This window comes from Strongylocentrotus purpuratus, unplaced genomic scaffold (genome assembly GCF_000002235.5).
Source record: "Strongylocentrotus purpuratus isolate Spur 01 unplaced genomic scaffold, Spur_5.0 spur5_scaffold_16, whole genome shotgun sequence".
Lineage (NCBI taxonomy): Eukaryota > Metazoa > Echinodermata > Echinoidea > Camarodonta > Strongylocentrotidae > Strongylocentrotus > Strongylocentrotus purpuratus.
The window spans coordinates 10,959,910-10,965,909 of NW_022145601.1; the positions used below are offsets into that span (position 1 = coordinate 10,959,910).

Here is a 6,000-nt window from a genome sequence, read left to right on the forward strand (position 1 = left end):
GATCGCAAACCCCCAATCAATCGCAAATTTACGCTATTTTAAAAAAAAATTTTAGTGTCAATAAATTTGAATCGATCACAACTCTTTTTAAGACAGGGGCCTTGGATGTTTATTTTTCTTCAACCCTTTGAATACTACGTGTGAGATGAATTGATATTAAACCCTTGCAACATACATGCTAAAGCTGACTGTAGATTTATTTAATGGGTTTATATGATTTGTATAAATGTTTTATATACTTTTTAATTTTGAGTCAATGCCATGAAGAAGTAGTTAATGCAAAAGTACCGGTAATTGATTTACCTTTTAACATTTTCAAATAATTATGAAAGTACCGGTACTTGAATACTTGAGTACTTGCAACATACATGCTAAAGCTGAATGTAGATTTATCTAATGGGTTCATTATGATTTGTATAAATGTTTTATATTTTTTGAAATTTTGAGTCAATGTCATGAAGAAGTTGTTATTGCAAAAATAATTGAATTACCTTTTAACATTTTCAAATAATTATGAAAGTACCGGTACTTGAGTACTTGCAACATACATGCTACAGCTGAATGTAGATTTATCTAATGAGTTTGATTTGTATAAATGTTTAATATTTTTTTTAATTTTGAGTCAATGTCATGATGAAGTAGTTATTGCACTAAGTACCAGTAATTGATTTACCTTTTAACATTTTCAAATAATTATGAAAGTACTTGAATTGTTTATAAGTTTGTCTGGGAGTGTTGACAAAAGATATTTCTGAAAGACTCGAGAAAAGCAATCGGAAATGGAAAAAAAGCCCACTGTTCTTTTTCATTGAGAATGATTGGAACACTGCATTGGTAATAATGTAATATTGTAAAGTTGGGGTAATTATATGATTGTAGGGCCCTCAGGGAGAATAGTATTAATACTGATGAGGCTACCCTGCATAAACAAGATAAATGATTTTTGTCTCGCCTGCGTAGCAAAAAGCGAGACATAGGCGCCGCTTTTCCGGTGACGGCGGCGGCGGCGGCGACGGCGACGGCGACGGCGACGGCGTCAACATCAAAAAATTAACCTGAGGTTAAGTTTTTGAATTTTTGGTATAATTTTTAAAGTATAAGTTCTTAGTCAATGAAACTTTGACTATAGGGTAATCAAGTATCCCCAATCATGTGAGTAGAATTTCAGATCACAAAGTCAAGGTCAAAGGTCATTTCAGGTCAACAGACTTGGACTATGTTGGAGCATCATCATCGAAAACTTAACCTAAGGTTAAGTTTTTGAATTTTTGATATAATTTTGAAAGTATAAGTTCTTAGTCAATGAAACTTGGACTATAGGGTTATCAAGTCTCCCCAATCATGTGAGTAGAATTTCAGGTCACTAAGTTAAGGTCAAAGGCCATTTAAGGTCAACAAACTTAGACTTTGTTGTGGCATCAACATCAAGATTTTCAAAATGCTTCTTCTTCGTTATTTTTTCAACCGATTTTGATTCTGATTGTTTCATATGATAGGGCTAGGAGGGGATTTAAAATTTCTACACAGAATCGTGAAATTCATTACCTATGCTAATTTATGCAAATTTATTCGAAATCACTAAAAAGGCTTCTTCTCCTTCATTTCTCGACCGATTTTGATTTGGTTTGCTTTATATCGTAGAGCTAACTTTGGTACACTAAACTTCTACACAGAATTTTGAAATTGTTCTCCATTAATTAATTATTGTAATTTATGCAAATTTATTCCAAAAATAACAAAAATTGCTTCTTTTCCCTAATTTCTTGACCGATTTTGCCTTATCTGGTAGAGCTAAATTTGGAACAATAAACTTCTACACAGAATTGTGAGATTTCGCTCCATTGATTATTTATGGTACTTTATGCAAATGAAATGAAATTATGTCCCTTCCAGGGCATCAAATTTCTATTTTTTGACCAGTTCAAAAGTGTACCACATAAAATTTACGATATTTGTTGTTGTGAGATGCGGATGAGCGCTACGTCATTGACGTTCTGGTTTATCATATTGAATTGCGTTATGCAGGCGAGACCGCCGAGAGCGTTTCCCTTGTTATTATTATTATTATAATAATTAATGAAATTATTATTATTATCACTGCTGTGTCTAAACAACTTGAAACAAGTAACTCTAAAATAATAGATGTCATCCTTCAAATGAAATTCAGTGGTAGATATCCAGGATTGTTTTAAAGGGGGTGGGGCACAAGTAAAAAGAAATCCTCTGACAAGAAATAATAAATGGACAGAAAATATACTTTTTTTAAAAATAGTTTTATGTTTTTAAGGTGAGTTTTGGAGTGTACATGTAACATTGCTCCCCCTCCCCTCCAACTGCCCCACGTCTGCCTCTGAATTTCATACTACAGTGTGTCCCGAAAAAAACTATACACTTTTGAAATGGCTGTCGAATAACAAATATATGATTCTAGGGGAAAAGTTATATATGTATGGAAAGCTCATATACTCAACTTTCATATGACACCAAAAGTTGCGAAAATAATTCATGCTCGGGTGAGCACTGCTCACTTTTGTAAAGGGTATGAAAATTAGGTTGCGCAGGAATTAGCCTTCCAATGTGTGAGAGGTAAATCCCTTGGAGCTTACGGAATTGAGGATGATATGACCAATTTATGATCAATTGCGATGAGTTTGGGTTTGCTGAGTGAAATGTTTGGTTTATGGGATTAACATTTTATGCATGAGTGAACAGGAATTGCATTTTTTTATTGTAGCACTGTAACTTCCCTGTTAGACTCAGTGGTGTGTTCATGGGAGTCAGGATGGGGTGATGGTACATGTTGTAATTTCCATGTTACAAACTGTTATTCTCTGTGACTTTGAATAAAAACCTTCACCCCACATTTCAATTATTGTAAGATTAGTTGAACATCTCATTGATTTATTCAATACCCAGGTAGGGATAATGTAAATCGAATATTCAAATACGGTTTGTTGAAAAAAGGAATGTCCAAGATGTCGGCTACTTATTCTTCAGGTAAATGGTAACTGAAATGTGGGGTGAAGGTTTTTATTCAAAGTCACAAATGTAAAAAATAACAGTTTGTAACATGGAAATTACAACATGTACCATCACCCCATCCTGACTCTCATGAACACACCACTGAGTCTACTAGGGAAAGTTACAATGCTACAATAGAAAAATGAAATTCCTGTTCCGTGCATAAAAGTTTGGTTTAATAAACCATGGAATTCACTCAGCAAATCATGAATTTATCATATCACCCTCAATGTTGTAAGCTCCAAAGGATTTACCTCTCACACATTGGAAGGCTAATTCCTGCGCAACCTAATTTTCATACCCTTTACAAAAGTGAGCAGTGCTCACCCAAGCATGAATTATTTTCAAACTTGTTGGTGTCATATGAAAGTTGAGTTTATGGGCTTTCCATACATATACAACTTTTTCCCCTAGAATCATATATTTTTTTATTCGGCAGCCATTTCAAAAGTGTATAGTTTTTTTCGGGACACACTATATTGTCACCTGCCTTGCAACCTTGCCTATATCACCTCTTAGGATTGATTTTCTAAATATTTTTTATCAAATGTTTGAGCATGTAAGGTATTTTCATAGTCTCGTAATATCCTTGTAATGTTGTATAAAATATAAAAAACTGATTAAAAAGTTGATCATGCATTTATAAGAATCTTCCAATACTGGAGGGATTGTTTGAACCGGCAAAATTAATTTTTTTTTTTTTTTTTTTTTTAAACTAAAAATCGTAACTGCTATCATGGATTACGCCTTGTTGATACAAGAAATTAGATGCAGTAAATTACATGTTCCTCCAAAAAGACCACTGCTGCAAAATAGAAATGACTCTAGCGCTGTCTGCTCCTCATTTGAGTATCTTGATAAGTATATTCGCTCATGGGTCTTTAATGAACTAGTTTTTTCACCAATACTTTATAATTGATATTCATGTATGCATATCAAATTATCTGTGTTAGCAGTTTTTTTTTTTGCGTTGTCTGAAAAAGGCTCATCTTGGCTGAAAGTTTGTCTATTTCCGATTAACAATTTTTTTTTCCTCATCTAATTTTTTTTTTAAATAATGAAACTTTTATACCAAAGTCAATAGATTCATGCACAGTCCTGTGATTTGATTGTATGTATTAGTTCATGAATGTACATATTTGATCATTACATGTAATTTCTACACATTTTGTTTTTACATTTGAAGGAATTAATGAATAAATGGATGCAATACATGTATATATTTGTTGTACTTGAGGCTTTAACTGTATTGTTATTGTATTATTTATTCCGTACTTTCAAGAAATATAACAATAAAACCATATAATCATGGTAATTACGAAATTGAAATGACAAAACTATAGAAATACACATTTTTGTAGCAATATTCTGAGTGTAAAAGATGGCCGCCAGGGAAGAGCAAACTTAATCACTGTAACCGTGAAGGTCCCTCCGCCCAACCAACTGATGCACTCAAAAGACTGGTAAGAATATAGCATAAGGACAATAAGAGAGTAACACATCAAGGATGAACAATAAGAAAATAAAGGATAACAGTTATTGTCTGCTGATCGAGAGCCAGAAGGGTGTTTAGTTGTAGCAGTCAACACCCTATACACCAGTTTACAGATCCCGAGATATGCCTGACCTGGCCCATTGAGAAAATTATGTGGAATGTTAAAGATAAAGTTGAGTTATGGTCATGCGATTTCATTGTGAAAGAAACGGTGTGGAATTGATCAGATAAAGTTGATAATCTAGCATATACGTATAGGTGTGTGTGTACCGCAAGGTTCTGGAATCATAAAAATGATAAGAAATTTAGCCCAGTCTTGGTATAAAGTTACAAGTACTGTACACAGCAATATGTATATGGGACTACACGAACATGTGGCATAAAAATATGTCCCGATTTTTATGCTGTTACATGCCATATATAGAGTATTAAGGCATTTGAAGAGCCATGCTTTTCAGGGAACATTTTTTTATCTGATGTTCTTCCACACTTGCATAATAAGAATGATAACGCTCACAAATCACCTCTTCCCAGAACTCGACCTTCTCTTTAAAGCCCCATTGCACTAATTTGGCCAGGAGGGACTTAGACCCCTTGCATGTTCACTGATCATGGGTGACCAATGGTCACCGATTAGGCATTGTTTGCTATATAGAGGGCGCAAGTAGCTACAAGTAGTGTAGTGGGGCTTTAAAAGGCCGTTACTGTCATTGACAATACATACAGTGTAGCTCTTACGGCCTACTTGCGGCAAGCCGACAAGTAAAAATATTTGCATGAAAATAATTTTTTCCTCAACAGAGATATATCCTAAGAGGGACGGCGTGATTCCTTAAATCATGTTCCTTGGAAACATCAATTTCAGGAAACAAAACACAAATACTTGCGCGCGCGCTCTCTCTCTCTCTCTCTCTCTTATTCTAAGTTGTATGGAGAGGGAATTTTGGGGCAGGCTTCTTTGCTAAAAACACATGTTTATACCATTGATTGTCGATTCAGTACAAAGTCTTAATACTCTCTAAACATTGGGTTCATTGCACTATATCCTTGGGGAAAAATAAAATAATGTTGACTTAGGGGACACCCGGGTTTGAACCAGGGACCTCTCGATCTGCAGTCGAATGCTCTACCACTGAGCTATATCCCCACCACAACAATACAATGGTATAATAGCACTTAGTCCTTTTCTGCATTATTGAAGGAAAATTGAAGGAAAAGCAAAACATTTTCCACAGTCTAACTTATATACGAACTGAACATGATAATAACAAACTTTTTATCAATTGATAAACAAACATATTAAATCACAGTATAAATCGTTATTCATGCACAACCACATAATATAAACATATTTCACGCTGGATACAGTTATTTCATGAACTAAAAACATAAACAAGCAAAGTTACTTTTTCAGAATAAAACACATTTTCTTTCAATTTTTTTCCCTCCTATCTCACCATATAATTTATACAGAATTAAAGTTA

General features: G+C 34.0%; 1 non-coding gene across 1 annotated transcript; it reads right to left on the reverse strand.

Moving 5' to 3' along the window:
• Window positions 1–5,591: 5,591 nt before the first annotated feature.
• Window positions 5,592–5,663, reverse strand: TRNAC-GCA. The gene has a single exon. It is a non-coding gene; the product is annotated as a tRNA-Cys (tRNA).
• Window positions 5,664–6,000: the final 337 nt, after the last annotated feature.